At 43.7% G+C, this 16,535-nt stretch overlaps 1 protein-coding gene across 1 annotated transcript in view; it reads right to left on the reverse strand.

The window, feature by feature from the left end:
* frk (fyn-related Src family tyrosine kinase) overlaps positions 1 to 16,535 on the reverse strand; it is a 130,211-nt gene that overhangs the window by 46,560 nt on the left and 67,116 nt on the right. The gene's annotated exons all lie outside the window — the stretch shown is intronic.

The following is a 16,535-nucleotide window of genomic DNA, read 5'->3' on the forward strand; positions in this document are numbered from 1 at the left end:
TCGTTAACCTCCTCTGGACCCTCTCCAATGCTGGCACATCCTTTCTGAGATGTGGGGCCCGGAACTGCTAACAATAGTCCAAATGTGGCCTGACCAATTCCTTATTACATTCTTGCTTTTTATAGACATATAGCAACTCATAGGCATAAAGTCGACTTTCATATGCATTCTGTACAACACCATCTTTGTGACCAATCACTACTGAGCTGATATTCTTCTATCTGAGCGAGGTCTTCTTTTCAGTTTAACATGGGCTGCACCAGATCCATTCTGCATTCATTGTTGTTTGTATACCTCAGCCCTTCAGGACAATTCTGCCTCCCAGCAAAGCAAATCTATGAACCCCACTCCCCTTCCTGCTACTTTAATCTTACACAGGCCCTTGGATCCATTTGCCCCTCATCTACACTATAGGGCAATTGTCCATCACCAATTAATTTCCCAGCATGTCTTTGTGACGTATGACACAGTTATGTAGCAGTTAGCGCAACACTTTCCAGTGCCAGCAGTCACCAATCGGGGCACAATTCCTGCCACTGTCTATAAGGACTCACACCACCAGGTTCAGGAACAGTTTACTACCCATCAACCATCAGGCTCTTGAATCAAAGGGGATAACTTCACTTCCTCCATCACTGAAATCTTCCCACACACAAATGATTCACTTTCAAGAACTCTTCATCTGATGTTCTCAGTATTTGTTGCTTATATATTTATTATTGTTATTTCTTCTTTCGTATTCACACAGTTTGTTGTCTTTCGCACTCCGGTTGCCCACCCGAGTTAGGCGGTCTTTCATTGATTCTATTATGGTATTGAGAAACTCTTCATCAAGACTGGAAAAGAAGATGAGGTCAGGGAAAGAGGGTGGGGAAAGGGAGGAGTACAGGGTGGCTTATGATAGGTGAAACTAGGTGAGGGGGAAGGGTGAAGACAAGAGCTGGGAAGTTGATTGGTGAAATAGATAAAGGGCTGGAGGAGGGGAAATCTAATAGGAGAGGGTAGAAGATCATGGAAGAAAGGGAAGGAGAAAGAGCACCAGAGGGAGGTATTGGGCAATTAAGGAGATAGGAAAAAGAGATAAACAAGTGTAACGCCCTGGGAAAGGTTTCACTGCTTATGTAATGGTTTCTTTGTAGCAGCAGTGTTTGGGTTAGGACTAGAGATAACGGGGGTTTGGAATGTGTGGCATCCAATTAGGGGAGTGTTTTTTTTTTCTTTATTGTGTGCCCAGGAGGAGGTATTCACGGTCTTTTTGTCAGTGAGCAATGAAGTGAGAAGACATGAGAAGAAAGAGCTCATAAACCACAAGACGGAGTGGACTTGAAGTGAGAGTCCAGGAGTCGATGACACTTGGAAGAAATCGATGGGTGACTAATGGACAGAAAACCATGAGCTCCAACATCCATTAGACTGGTTCCTTAAAATGAGCCCTTTTTCTTTTGCTTTCTTTACTAACCCTATAGTCAAATTACGAATTATAAAGCTCAATTATTTAATTACATATGGTGCACTGTCCGATATTTCATGGTATAGATTTGTAACAGGGTAACTCATCACACAGCATTTACACAAACGAGATTTCACAAGTTTGGTGGGGCTGGAGACTGTCTTCCCTAGACTAACACCGCCGGCCAAACCTGAGGACTACACAAGAAATGGGGTGGGGCAATTACCAGACGCTGAAGAAATCAAAGTTCATGCAATCAGATTGGTGGCTCCCCAGATGAAACATAAGGTATTGCACCTCTAACCTGAGTGTGGCCTGGTCACGCAGTGAAGTCAAAGTAAATTTGTTATTAAAATACCCATATGTCACCATATATCACCCTGAGATCAATTTCCTTGCAGGTATTTACAGGAAAATTTTTAAAAATAGAATGTATGAAATTATACATAAATTGAACATCGATTTCTCGAAATTCTGGTAATTGTGTCCTCCTTCACCGTTCCCCCATTGCCAATCCCTCTCTCAATTTATTTCTTTACCTGCCCATCATCTCCCGCCTGTACCTCTCCAACTTTCCTCTCTCCCATGATCTTCCACCCTCTATTAGATTCCCCCCTTCTCCCACCCTCTATTGGAATCAGAATCAGGTTATTATCACCGGCATGTATTGAGAAATTTGTTAACTTAGGAGCAGCAGTTCAATGCAATATATGATAATATTTTTCTCTTTCACCAATCAACATTCCAGTTCTTTACTTCACTCTTCCCCCTCACCTACCACCTTGTTCTTCTTCCTCCCCTCCCCCACCCATCTTCTTAATCTGACTTCTCTCTTTTTCCAGTCCTGATGAAGGGTCTCGGCCCGAAACGCGGACTGTTTACTCTTTTCCATTGATGCTGCCTGGCAGGCTGAGTTCTTCCAGCATTTTGTTTTTATACATCAATAAAAACTGACAAAAAACCAACGTACAAAAGAAAACAAATTGTGCAAATTAAAATAAATAAATAATACTGAGAACATGAGTTATAGAGTTCATGAAATTGAGTCCGTAGGTCGTAGAACCAGTTCAGCACTGAGGGGAGTAAAGTTACCCACGCTGATTCAGGAGCCTGATGGCTGAGGGGTAATAACTGTTCCTGATACTGGTGATGTGAAACTTAAGACTCGTGCCCAACAGCAAGAGCAAGAAGAGACCATGGTCCGGATGGTGGACATCATCCTTGTGGATAAGTGCTTCTTTCTTGTGGCATCGATCCTTGCAGAGGTGCTCTGTGGTGGGGAGGGTTTTGCCTGTGATGGACTGGATTATATACACCACCTTCCAGAAACATTTCCTTTCCTGGCCTTTGGTATTTCCATACCAGGCCATGATGCAACCAGTCAGGATATGCCCCGCTATGGATCAATAGAAGTTTGTCAAAGTTTGTCAAAGTTTTAGTGTCCACTGTGGAAACCACATTATTGCCTTTGAAAGGGTAGCAAGTGACACAATAAAACTAATTTATTTTTTTATTGAAGTTCATCATCAAACAAATATTTCCATAAGATGTATTTCAGACATTGTACACATATATCATATAATCATATATATCACCAATCTCCACAAAGTATTTATTTGAGGTATACACTTACAGAGAAGAGTGGAAAGAAAAAACAAGCAAAAGGAAAGAACTATGTACAAGCAGGGAGTAAACACGAGGAAATCTGCAGATGCTGGAAATTCAAACAACAACACACACAAAATGCTGGTGGAACACAGCAGGCCAGGCAGCATCTATAGGGAGAAGCACTGTCGACGTTTCGGGCCGAGACCCTTCGTCAGGACTAACCGAAAGGAAAGATAGTAAGAGACTTGAAAGTAGTGGGGGGAGGGGGAAATGCGAAATTATAGGAGAAGACCGGAGGGGGTGGGATGAAGCTAAGAGCTGGAAAGGTAATTGGCGAAAGTGATACAGAGCTGGAGAAGGGAAAGGATCATGGGACGGGAGGCCTCAGGAGAAAGAAAGGGGGGGGAGCACCAGAGGGAGATGGAGAACAGGCAAACAACTAAATACATCAGGGATGGGGTAAGAAGGGGAGGAGGGGCATTAACGGAAGTTAGAGAAGTCAATGTTCATGCCATCAGGTTGGAGGCTACCCAGCCGGTATATAAGGTGTTGTTCCTCCAACCTGAGTTTGGATTCATTTTGACAATAGAGGAGGCCATGGATAGACATATCAGAATGGGAATGGGACGTGGATCTCCCAGTGGCCACACATTTTAATTCCACGTCCCATTCCCTCCAGCAACTTGTGAGCGTTGCCCCAGATTTCCAGGTTGCGTACGTTCTTCACGGTAGCACGACACTACTACAGCTCGGGACATTCCAGCATTTGAAGTTCAATTCCCACCACTGCCTGTAAGGTGTTTCTACGTTCTCCCCGTGAGTGTGTGGGTCTCCTCTGGGTGCTCCGGTTTCCTCCCACAGTCCAAAGGCGTACCGGTCAGTTGGTTAACTGGTCATTGTAAACTGCCCTGTGATTAGGCTGGGGTTAAGTAGGTGGGTTGCTGGGTAGAATGGCTCATCGTGCCAGGAAGGCCTGTTCCATGCTGAATCAGTAAATAAATAAATGGAATTTCCAGCATCTGGAGAATCTCTTCTGCAAGTAGAAGGGATCAGTTTAATTAGGCGTCAAAAGCTCAATCAGATCAGCACAACGCTGCAGGCCAGAGGACCTGTTCCCGTGCTGCGCTGTTCGATGGTCTACAATCTCAGCAGAGTTGAAGTGACTGTAATTATAGAACGTTGCTGGGTACTGCAATCCTTCCCCTCATTACGGGAAAACTTCATCATTCATCAGTGACGGTCGTATTCTTGATTGAAACTGGTCCCTTTCAGAGCTTGACAGTGTTTGAGCCATCCTGGACTGTTGGCTGCTCAAAGCAGTCTTGTGGGATTAACGGGATAGCTTCATGTTTGCCAGAACACAATTACATTTTGCTTCCACGCCAATCAATCTGCTCTTTGGGGTGGTGGTGGGGGGGGTACTGCAGATTCTCCCAGTCGGAAATAAATACAGGAACTGAACAACACACACACAATGCTGGAGGAACCAGGCAAGTTGGGCTATGGAGGGGAGTGAAGAGAAGCCGAGACCCTTCACTACAATTGGAAAGAAATGGGGAAGAAGCCAGCGTATGAAGGTGGTTGGGGAGGGGAGGGGGTACATGGAAGGGAAGGATAGGTGAGTCAGGTGAAGGGGTAGAGTGAGTGGTAAAGGGCTGAAGGAATCTGATGAGAGATGTGAGTGAACCATGGGAGAAAGGAGAGGAGAGGAACCCAAGGGAGATGATGGGCAGGTGGGGGGAAGAGAAGGGGTAGGAGAGTAAACTGAATGAGGAATGGAAAATGAGAGCGGGATGGAGGTGGAGTCAGTCCTGCTGAAAGATCATCAACCAGAAACATTTAACTTTTTTTCTGACTCACTGCATCGATTCTGCCTGACCCAGTGAGTATTTGTTTTTACACTCAGTGGCCACTTTATTAGGTACACCTGTACACCTGCTCATTGATACAATTACCTAATCAGCCAATCATGTAGCAGCAAATCAATGCATTAACGCGTATAGACACAGTCAAGAGGTTCAGTTGTTGTTCAGACCAAACACTTACGTCATTAATGTGACTTAAGTGACTTAGACCATGTTGCTGGTGTCAGCCGGGATGGTTTGTGTATCTCAGAAACTGCTGATCTCCTGGGACTTACACACACGACAGTCTCTAGAGTTTACAGAGAGTGGTGTGAAAAACATCCAGTGAGTGGCAGTTCTGTTGGCAAAAATACCCTGGTAACAAGAGAGGTCAGAGGAGAATGGCCAGACTGGTTCAAGCTGACAGGAAGGTGACAGTAACTCAAATAACCACACATTACAACAGTGGTGTGCAGAAGAGCATCTCTGAATGCACAACACATCGAACTTCGAAGTGGATGGGCTACAGCAACAGAAGACCACGAACATACACTCAATAGTCACTTGATTAGATAAAGGAGATGCCTAATAAAATGGCCGTTGTGTGTATTTTAGCACACTATTTAGCATTGCTGAAAAGATCTTTCCATAAGATGGCAGCGTGCTCAGATGCAGAAGCTTCTACTGCTCCAATCAAAGGTGTGTTTTTCTCTTTTTTATGATCACAAGACACTGCTGGACACTAAGAACTTAAAGTACTGATTATCAGTATGGAGCGGCTGATAATACAGAATCTGAGGCCACAAACCAGGCACGCCCGGGATCCGCTTCAGTTTGCGTATAAGGAGAAGGTGGGAGTGGAGGATGCTATCACGTATTTGCTGCACAAATCACTCTCTCACCTAGATGGGGTCAGTTGTGCTGTGAGGATTACATTCCTTGACTTCTCTAGTGCCTTTAACACCATCCAGCCCAAGATCTTAAAGCACAAACTAACGGAGATGGGAGTAGACTCTCACATGGTGGATTGGATAGTGGACTACTTGACAGATAGACCTCAGTATGTGCGGTTGGGAGACTGTAGGTCTGACACAGTGGTCAGCAGCACAGGAGCGCCACAGGGAACCGTACTCTCTCCGGTCCTGTTCACCCTGTACACATCTGACTTCCAATATAACTCGGAGTCCTGCCATGTGCAGAAGTTCGCTGATGACACGGCCATAGTGGGGTGTGTCAGGAATGGACAGGAGGAGGAGTATAGGAAACTGATACAGGACTTTGTGATATGGTGCAACTCAAACTACCTGCGTCTCAATGTCACCAAGACCAAGGAGATGGTGGTGGACTTTAGGAGATCTAGGCCTCATATGGAGCCAGTGATCATTAATGGAGAATGTGTGGAGCAGGTTAAGACCTACAAGTATCTGGGAGTACAGTTGGATGAGAAGCTAGACTGGACTGCCAACACAGATGCCTTGTGCAGGAAGGCACAGAGTCGACTGTACTTCCTTAGAAGGTTGGCGTCATTCAATGTCTGCAGTGAGATGCTGAAGATGTTCTATAGGTCAGTTGTTGAGAGCGCCCTCTTCTTTGTGGTGGCGTGTTGGGGAGGAAGCATTAAGAAGAAGGACGCCTCACGTCTTAATAAGCTGATAAGGAAGGCGGGCTCTGTCGTGGGCAAAGTACTGGAGAGTTTAACATCGGTAGCTGAGCGAAGGGCGCTGAGTAGGCTACGGTCAATTATGGAAAACCCTGAACATCCTCTACATAGCACCATCCAGAGACAGAGAAGCAGTTTCAGCGACAGGTTACTGTCGATGCAATGCTCCTCAGACAGGATGAAGAGGTCAATACTCCCCAATGCCATTAGGCTTTACAATTCAACTGCCAGGACCTAAGAACTTTTTTTTTAAAGCTATTATTAATGCTTTTTGAGTTAGTGATTTAGATGCATATCATATTATTACTGAGTTAAGTATTGTATGTAATGAGATTTTGCTACAACAAGTGTATGGGACATTGGAAAAAATGTTGAATTTCCCCATGGGGATGAATAAAGTATCTATCTATCTATCTATCTATCTCTACTACATGTACTTTAAAGTACTACTAATGGGGTCTACCCCATTATCGAGTTGCTCATTAGCCGAGGAGCTAGAGTTGCTGAACCTGGTGTGGACGGTGTTGCCGCCTGCTACAGAGTTGGTGCATTAAGATGGTGAGCACTGTATCAGCGAGTGATTGCCTTAATCATTTATCTAGGACATTGATAATGTGGAATGCTGCAAGTCCTGCTCACCGGTTTACTGGCAGGACTGATGGCGGAAGAGCCACTTGGCATTGGCTGCTCCACAGACTAGGCCTCGTGATGCAGTTGCCCCTGTAGAGGTGACACTGGAGGCGGTGTGGTAGGGCATCCATGCTGGTGTTGGTGCTGCCCTCTGGTGTTCGCTTGGTGCAAAGCAAGCTGGATTGCATTCATCTGTAGATTGTGTTCACCTTGCTGACAACATCCAAGGACTCAGGAACCTGGGTTGTATTATTTTTTTTCTCTGCGACTGCTTAGTGCAATCCTATCTGTGTTATATGTATCTTGAGCTGGGTATGATTGTTGGGAGTGTGTTTTGTACCATGGCTCCGGATTAACGCTGTTTCATTTGGCTGTAATCATGGATATTCATGTATAGCTGAATGACAATTAAACTTGAACTTGAAAGAAAATGCTGATCTATTGCTCCTTTCGCCTCTAGTTTCTCTCATACAGTATTGGAAGGAAGTGCCGTATGAAAGAAAAGCTCCAATGTTACCAGATAGCGGCTTTCAGCATTGCTTTCTGCCATGCTTGAAATATTATTTTAGTTCTAAATGATCAATGAGAATTTTCAAAGCTAATCTGTGCAACTACCTGCACAATGGAACAGACTTCCGGTTTTCATTTCTCAAGGGCAGATCATCTTGCTGATTGCCGGTCAGAATTTGCATAAAAACTTCACAACGGGGTGGCAGGGTGCCAAGGGATTTTCAGCACCCGAAGATACCATCAGAAGGAAGCAAGCTACCTACTGTAAATCTGAGATAAAAGCAGAAAGTTCCAGAAATACTCCAGAGGTCAGGTGATAACTGTGGCGAAGTACGGATAGCATTCCAGGTTGATGATTCCCCTTTATCGATGCTATCTGACCTGCAGATGGTTCCCAGCATCTTCAGAATGTGTTTCAGAATTTGGGCGGCAAGGTAGAGTAACTAGCATAACACGGTGCTAGGTTCCATTTGTCCTCTCTCTCTCTGTGACTGTGTGGGCTTTATCCAAGTGCTCCAGTTTCCTCCCACATTCTGCAGACGTACAGATTGATAGGTTAACTGGTCACATGGGTGTAACTGGGTAGCACTGGCTCTCTGGGCTGGGAGGGCCAGTTACCATGCTGTGTCTCTCAATAAAATTTTATTTCAATCCATAGCTGTTGTGAAGGCTGAGAAAAGTCCATCTCCCACCCCCATCCTCACCACATTCTACAGAGGATGTATCGAGAGCATCCTGAGCAGTTGCATCAATGCCTGGTTCGGAAATCGTACCGTCTCAGATCGCAAGACCCTGCAGCGGATAGTGAGGTCAGCTGAGAAGATCATCTTCCCGCTATTACAGACATTTACACCACACGCTGCACCTGCAAAGCTAACAGCATTGTGAAGGACCCCACACACCCCTCACACAAACTCTTCTCCCTCCTGCCATCTGGCAAAAGGTACCGAAGCATTCGGGCTCTCACGACCAGACTGTGCAACAGTTTCTTCCCCCAAGCCATCAGACTCCTCAATACCCAGAGTCTAGAATGACATCTACATCATTTATTATTATATTGTAATTTGTCCCTTACTGTGCCTATTGTCTTGTTTATTAATTATTGTACTGCCCTGCACTGTTTTGTGCACTTTATGTAGTCCTGTGCAGGTCTGTAGTCTAGTGCAGTTTTTATGTTGTTTTATGTAGTCTAGTGTAGCCTTGTGCCGTCTCACATAGCCTAGTGTAGTTTTGTGTAGTTTCATGTAGCCCCAGGGTCCTGGAAGAACGTTGTTTCATTTTTACTGTGTACTGTACCAGCAGTTTGTGGTCGAAATGACAATAAACTTGACTTGACTTGCCCCCAGCATTTTGCGTGATTTGCTTAAAATCCCAGCATCTGTAGATTTTCTTGTGTTTAAAGTTTTCCAATGTGTCCAGAAGGTTAAAAGTGAACAAACAAGAGAAAACCTGCAGATGTTGGAAATCCGAGCAACACACACAAAATGCTTTGGGGCAAAATGTTGACTGTACTTTTTTCCATAGATGCTGCCTGGCCTGCTGAGTTCCTCCAGCATTGTGTGTGAGTTGCTAGGTTAAAAGTGAATCTGACTCATTGCGCCTTCTCCGCCTTTCACTATTATCCCAGCTAATCATCCAAAATCAGGTCCCTGTTCTGGACTTTCTCCTCATATTTTTTGGTCTCCTGCCCCAGAGCAAAAGGAAGTGCCTGACAAATGAAAATGTACAGTTCTGTGCAAACGTCTTAAGCACATATATACAATATATAACTTGGATGCCTAAGGCTTCTGCACAGTTTGTCAATGTGACAAATGAAAATCTATTTACGAAGACAAATGTTACAAATGACATGAACATTGACACAAAGGATAGTTTCCTATAAGTTTCCATAGTTTCCTAGGATGTGGAAGCTATGGAGAGGGTGCAGAGGAGATTTACCAGGATGTTGCCTGGATTGGAGAACAAGTCATATGAAGCAAGGTTAGCAGAGCTGGGACTTTTCTCTTTGGAGCGTAGAAGAATGAGAGGGGACTTGATAGAGGTCTACAAGATTATGAGAGGCATAGATAGGGTGGATAGTCAGTACCTATTTCCCAGGGCTCCAATAGCAAACACCAGAGGGCATATGTACAAAATTAAGGGAGGGAAGTTTAAGGGAGACATCAGGGGTAAGTTTTTTACACAGAGGGTTGTGAGTGCCTGGAATGACTTGCCAGGGATGGTGGTGGAGGCTAAAACATTAGGGGTATTTAAGAACCTCTTGGACAGGCACATGGATGAAAGAAAAATGGAGGGTTATGGGGTAGTGTGGGTTTAGTACTTTTTTTTAAGGATTATATGGGTCGGCACAACATGGAGGGCTGAAGGGCCTGTACTGTGCTGTAGTGTTCTATGGTTCTATGGTTCTAACTAATTAATAATTTGTTGACTATATTGTGGAAACTTGAATAAATTCAGAAGGACACAGAATAATTAATTATTTCTTATTATTTATTTACTGAAACACTACGCGGAATAGGCCCTTCCACCCCTTCTGTATTCCTCAATTTAATCCAAGCCTAATCACAGGACAATTTACAATGACCGATGTCTGGTACATCTTTGAACTGAGCACCCTGGATGAAACACAAGCAGTTACAGGGAAAACATACAAACTTCTCACAGGCAGCGGCGGGAATTGAACCCAGGTCGTTAGTGCTGCAAAGCATTGTGCTAGCCACTACGCTATCGTGCCTTGTTGGTAGTTCAGGTTTAGTTAATTGTATCTGTCTAGATCAAGAAAGGACAAAGAAATAGGAATTCCAGTAAATTCCCCTTTCATTGCCTGGGGAAGCTATATTAAAATTCATTTGACCAGTAAAATTAAATAGCCTCAGTATTTCCCACTTGACAAAAAAAACATACTAATTTGTCAGAATTTCATCTTTGATCTGTACTTAGGAAAAAAAGGGCAAATTAAAAACAAACTATGGAATCCACTGACTCACACTGAATGAATGATTTATGCCTGGTTTAATATAGTTGTATTTCAAGGACACTGTAATAAAAATTAGCTTTATTGTTACATGTACATCAAAACATGCAGTGAAATGCATCATTTCCGTCAAATCAATTCAGCAAGGGTTGCATTACGCAACCTGCAAATGCTGCTATGCTTCCAGTGCCAACATAGTACGCCCATAACTCACCACATGTCTTTGGAATGTGGGAGGAAACTGGAACACCCAATAGAAATCTACATGGTCACAGGGAGAACATACGAACTCCGTATTCTTCAGATGCTGGAAATCCAGAGTAACACACACAAAATACTGGAGGAACTCAGCAGGTCAGGCAGCATCAACAGAAGTAAATAAACAGTCGGTGTTTTGGGCTGAGATCCTTTATCAGGGTAATTCCATTATTTGAAGTAAAGAGAATACAGGGAGCTAATAATTATTGCCTGATGATAGTAGTTGAAAAGATGTTGGAATGTATAGAAGAAGCGATAGCAAATACTTTGAAGAATTTGGTGCAGAGTCAGTGTGGCTTTACGAGTGGGAAATCATATTTGTCTAATAATGGAGTTCTTCCTAGATCTACACGGAAATAGATATGGCGGGCTTGGACTGTGAAAGGTCTCGGCCCAAAACATGGCTGTTTATTTCTTTCTACAGATGCTGCCTGACCTGCTGAGTTCCTCCAGTATTTTGTGCGTATAACCATTTACAAACAGCAGTACTGAATCATACCCCGATCTGACAATGGCTGCAGTAAAGCACTGTGCTAACTGCTACACCAAAACGCCACTCTCATTTGAGTCATCCAACGTCACATTTACAGTTAAGTCCATTTTGCTGTGACAATTGGTGCTTATATTCCATGTGGAAAACAGCTGCAGTGAAAGAGCAAAGGAATGCATCACTGCCAAAATGCAAGTCACTGTCCTATCAGAATGACAATCTGTTAATAATATTCACTTCTTTTCTCATGTTTGCTAAGCTCGTTTTCCCAACACAAGCATCTGTCACTTGTAGGATCAAACAGATATAAGTGAAGCAGCTTGTTTAGTTTCTGGTAGTGAAAAGGAAGTCAGTCTTCAGTTCTTAAAATGTAAATGGAAAGTAGTAATCAGTTTGAAGTTAGAACAAAGTATTGTCTACAGAGCAACTTTGCAAACAAGCTCTGTCGATAGAAGAAACTCTGTCTATGTAAGGTAACTACACCTGCTTTATTGCTGCTCAGGGATGCAGTATAAGATGATAGTTTGATTAATTTGGATTGTTTTAAACTGACAATCTGACTCTAAGTTGTTTAGTTCAAGGAAGCTTGCAAACTAGATGAATAATATCATATAGCATATCAAATAACCTACTGTACGTGTTTATATTTCTTATAATTTATAGTATGTTATATGTATTGGACTGCACTGCTGCAAAATATAATATAAATTGTAAGAAATATATATATAAATCAAATAAGTAGTGCAAACAAAATAGTGAAGTAGTATTCATTGTCCATTCAGAAATCTGTTGGCTAAGGGGAGAAGTTATGAGTGTGCGTCTTTTCCTCTCTGATGGTGCCATGATCCCGAGTGAACAGTGGCAGACATCTGAGATTCAGCTCTCCAATTCCCTGGAGTATGGTTAGCTGCAGCTGTCCCTTTAAGACTTGGACTACCAAGTGTTGCCTGCTATATTCCTTCATGGAAAGTCTGTACTTAAAGGCCTCGTGCTGAGCACTCAGTGCTCAATCGTAAGAGTTCCATTTTCTGGTACTACCGTTAGTGATCTTCCCTTTGGACTTTGTTTGGATCATCTTGTTTGTTTCAAGTATGAATCTGAGTTAATGCTAGACTTTACTCTGCACTGGTTTAACCACCATCTAGTTACAGATGAGGAGAGGGCATGTCCTGGGTGATGGGGGATCTTTCATGATGGATGCCCCCTTTTTGAGGCATCACCTTTTCAAGGTGTACAGGATGTTGAGGAGGCTAGTACCCATGGTGGATCTGGCTGAGTTTAAACCCTCTGCAGATTTTTCCAGTCTGTGCCTCTCCATGCCAGACAGTGATACAACAAATTAGAATGTGCTGCACAGTAAATCTGTAGGACATTTGCCCTGATTGAGTATTAAGGGGTCAGTAGAGGCTGAGATTCACTGCAGAGAAGTAGAATGGCAATGACGTCAGCATCAGGGAAATTTGTTTTCCACATTCACACATCCCCAGAGAGCACCTTGTTTCTTACACTGGAAGAGACAAACTCAAAGACAGAAATCAGACATCTATTAGAAACTCATGTGGAAATAATTGGGTGAAATTAACAACCATTCATTAAAGTGCTTAAACCAAGAGCTGGATTTCTTTCAGTAGCCCATCCTGTGAAGGAGAAAGGCACTCAGCAACATTTAAACCAAGGCCCAGAGCAGGGTTTAGTTTTTAGAATACTTTTGATTTCTAAAGTAACACACAGAAAATGCTGGAGGAACTCTGCAGGTCAGGCAGCATCTTTGGAAATGAATAGGCGGCGTTTCAGGCCAAGGCTCTTCTTGATTTCCAAAGTAGCCAGAGTGAAATTCTGTAGATTTGATTCTCTCCGATGGGGCCATTTTTTAATAAATCCTCTTTGAAACAACTGGACAGTTTTTGAATGGGGCTCAGATTAACATAACATGCCGGATGAAGCATTGCGTAAAAACGGATTTGTGGGAGGTAAATTTTCTGAAGCAAACAACACATTCGTACTAGCAGTGGTCAAAAAGGAATAAATCAGTATCTTCAGATAGGATTTGGATAAACATTTTAGAGAGCATAATTTACAGGGCTGTGGAGGGAAAAGAGGAAAATGTGACTCATGAAACTTTGCCTCAGATCTGACACACCTGATTAAATGACTGACTTTCTTATGTGCCTTAATTCCATGTTTTTTAAATGTGCTGTACAGAACAGGTGGGTGGACAAATAGATTCCCAGATATTTATGCATTACTGAATTTCATAGAGCAGGTAATTACGTATCACCAGTTATTTTAAGAACTCCATTTATGCTTTACTTTAACATGTTGCAATTGAAAAACAGATCAGTCTTACTGGTTTTACAATAATAGGCTCTAAATAAAACTAAACTGACGTTTAGTCTGCAGAGGCTTGACAACAGAACAGGCTAAACAACTTTCTTCAGTTACAGAGTGGCTAACTGGGTAACCTGTTGGAATTCACAAGTCAAAGTGTTCCCCTTGCCTCTGCCAATGCTATGATCAGATTAATTGCATTCCCTTCTTCCTTGCTCACAACCTGGCCATTTATTTTGCTCGTCAATCATTAATCTAATTATATTTTGAGATTTACAAATGAATCAGATTCCCATCAGGTTTTCAAGAAGTGCCTTCCAGGTCGTGACGAATTATGAAGTATTCTCCCCATGTCAATTAGTTTCTTTCGCCAGTCATTAATATTTATGATGCTGGTCACTGATTCCTCCAACAACAGGACTGGCTCCATCCATTTCAGAACACAAAGCTGACACCCTGCTATGCTTTAATAATGTAAGGCAGAACGTGGTGGCGCAGTCCAGACAATGCGACAGGGCCTGCATCTTAGAGTGAGTAACAGCTCAATGTTCGGATGATTTAAATGCCAGGTTGGGTGGATTGAAAAGGCAGAGAGTGCAGACCAGAGGCGAGGGTCAGGCTGTTTCTTCTGGCTGCTCTGTAACATTTACTGCACTCTCCGCTGCACGGAGCCTCAGGCTGAGGCCTGCTCCAGCTGCTCCTGGCTTCATGCCTGTCTCCACCATGTTTTGTTCTTCTGTGTGATGAACTGAGGCTGTGGGCCTAGTCTGGCTATTCCAGGCTTCATGTCTACGGACTCACCTTTCGTTCTTGCTTCTATCTCGTCTGCAGAGGTTGCTTAGGTGTCGGGATGAAGATACGTCTCTACCAAAGGAGGTGTCAGATGCTCCTTCCCTCTGCTAGCCTTGGGCAAGGTGTAGCAGTTGCGTACCCCCCATTCAGGGTCACATGAAGCCATGGGATCAGCTGGTGGACGGTCGTATGAGCAGCTGGTGCATATCACAAGTCCTGGTGATGCGACCACCGACAGCAGACAGACAATCTCTGATGAGTATTGATAATTACTGGTGTCAGCCATCTTGTAAAGACACTGCCCAGAAGAAGGCAATGGCAAACTATTTCTGCAGAAAAATTTGCCAAGACAATCATGATCGTGTGACCATGATAGATCACGTCATACAACACGGCACTTAATGGTGATGAATATGCTCACGTGATACGATTGTACGTCTCAAGGTCCTGTGTAATCACCACACTCTGTTCAACATTGGTAATATAAAAAGCCCAGCTGACCGGTTTATTGGAAGTTGCGTGGCTCGGATGTATCAGGGATTAGGCCTCATGCCAGAGGCTTGCCTCTTGCAGCAGTTCAGGAGAGGAGATCCCAGAGTCGGTGTGGCGTGCCATCCATGCTGCACTGGATCAGAGCTGGCCTCTCCCATCACAGCTTCCCCCCAGTGTCCGCTTGCTGGAAGACAGGCTGAATTAAGTGCTTGTGTTTAGGCCAACAACACACATGCGCCATCAATTTACAGAATACATCACTCAAGGACTTGAGCTATATTCGTATTTTTTGTGACTAAAAGTTTACTGCTACAAACCTAAGAAAATCTACAAATGCTGGAAATCCAAAGCAACGGACATAAAACACAGCAGGCAGGCACCACCTATGACTGTGGCCCCTCACCTTCTTGGTCTGATTGCCTTCCCCTTCCTATCCTTCCTGAAGAACATCAACTGCTTACTATTCTCCATAAATGCTGCCTTGCCTGCTCAGCTCCTCCACCATTTGTATGTGTGTTGCTTTACATGTGCTACGTGTGCCTTATGCTGTGTATGACTGTTGGTACTATGTGATGCACCATCAATAACTCTCGGAGACGTGAGGTGAGATATGGGCTTTTATTGGCTGGAAGAAAGAACAAGCAGCAATTGACCACCACACTGCATCCTGGAGACTGAGGCTGGGGCGGACTCCCCAATTGCCTTTATACCGGGGTCCGTGGGAGGAGCCACAGGAGCAGTCAGCGGGGGGGGCGTGTCCAGACAGGTATATGTAGTTCACCACACTATGCTTTGCACTTGGCCCCAACAGAATGCTGTCTCGTTTGGCTGTATTCATGGGTATTCATGTATGGTTGAATGGCAATTAAACTTGAACTTACAGTTCTGTGCAAAAGTCTAACGCACATATATATACATATAGAGCTAGGGTGCCTTAGACCTTTGCACAGTACTGTAGTAATTTTATGTATTACACTGTACTATTCTCACAAAAGTAAATCATTACATATGTGAGTGATGATAAACTTGATCCTGGTGTGCTCTTTTGTGGTCTGAGAGTGGGAAGGGAATCCAGAGAGACTGGAATCACGGCTGAGAAAAGGGGAGGGGGGAAGCAGGAAGCACCAGAGAGGCATCCTGTAATGATCAATAGATCAATTGTTTGGAATCAAATGCCCCTGCCTGGTGTCTCAGGGTTGGACGTGTCCTCACCTGCCCCAACACACCCCCCTCCATTGGCACTCCTTCTCTGCCACCTGTCCCACACCCCTCCATCGGTGCTCCACCATCACCATTCCCAACATCCTTTGCTCTACCCAGATTTACAAACTCACTCTCCACTCCACGTTGACAAATACAGTACTGTGCAAACGTTCTCGGCACCCTAACTATCGATATGTGCGTAAAACTTCTGCACAGTACTGCAGCTTAAACATAAATTAGATTGTATAACTCACACCTACACAAGTGGTGAAGTTCCAGTCCTATGTTTTCATAAT

This window comes from Hemitrygon akajei, chromosome 9 (assembly GCF_048418815.1).
Source record: "Hemitrygon akajei chromosome 9, sHemAka1.3, whole genome shotgun sequence".
Classification (NCBI taxonomy): domain Eukaryota; kingdom Metazoa; phylum Chordata; class Chondrichthyes; order Myliobatiformes; family Dasyatidae; genus Hemitrygon; species Hemitrygon akajei.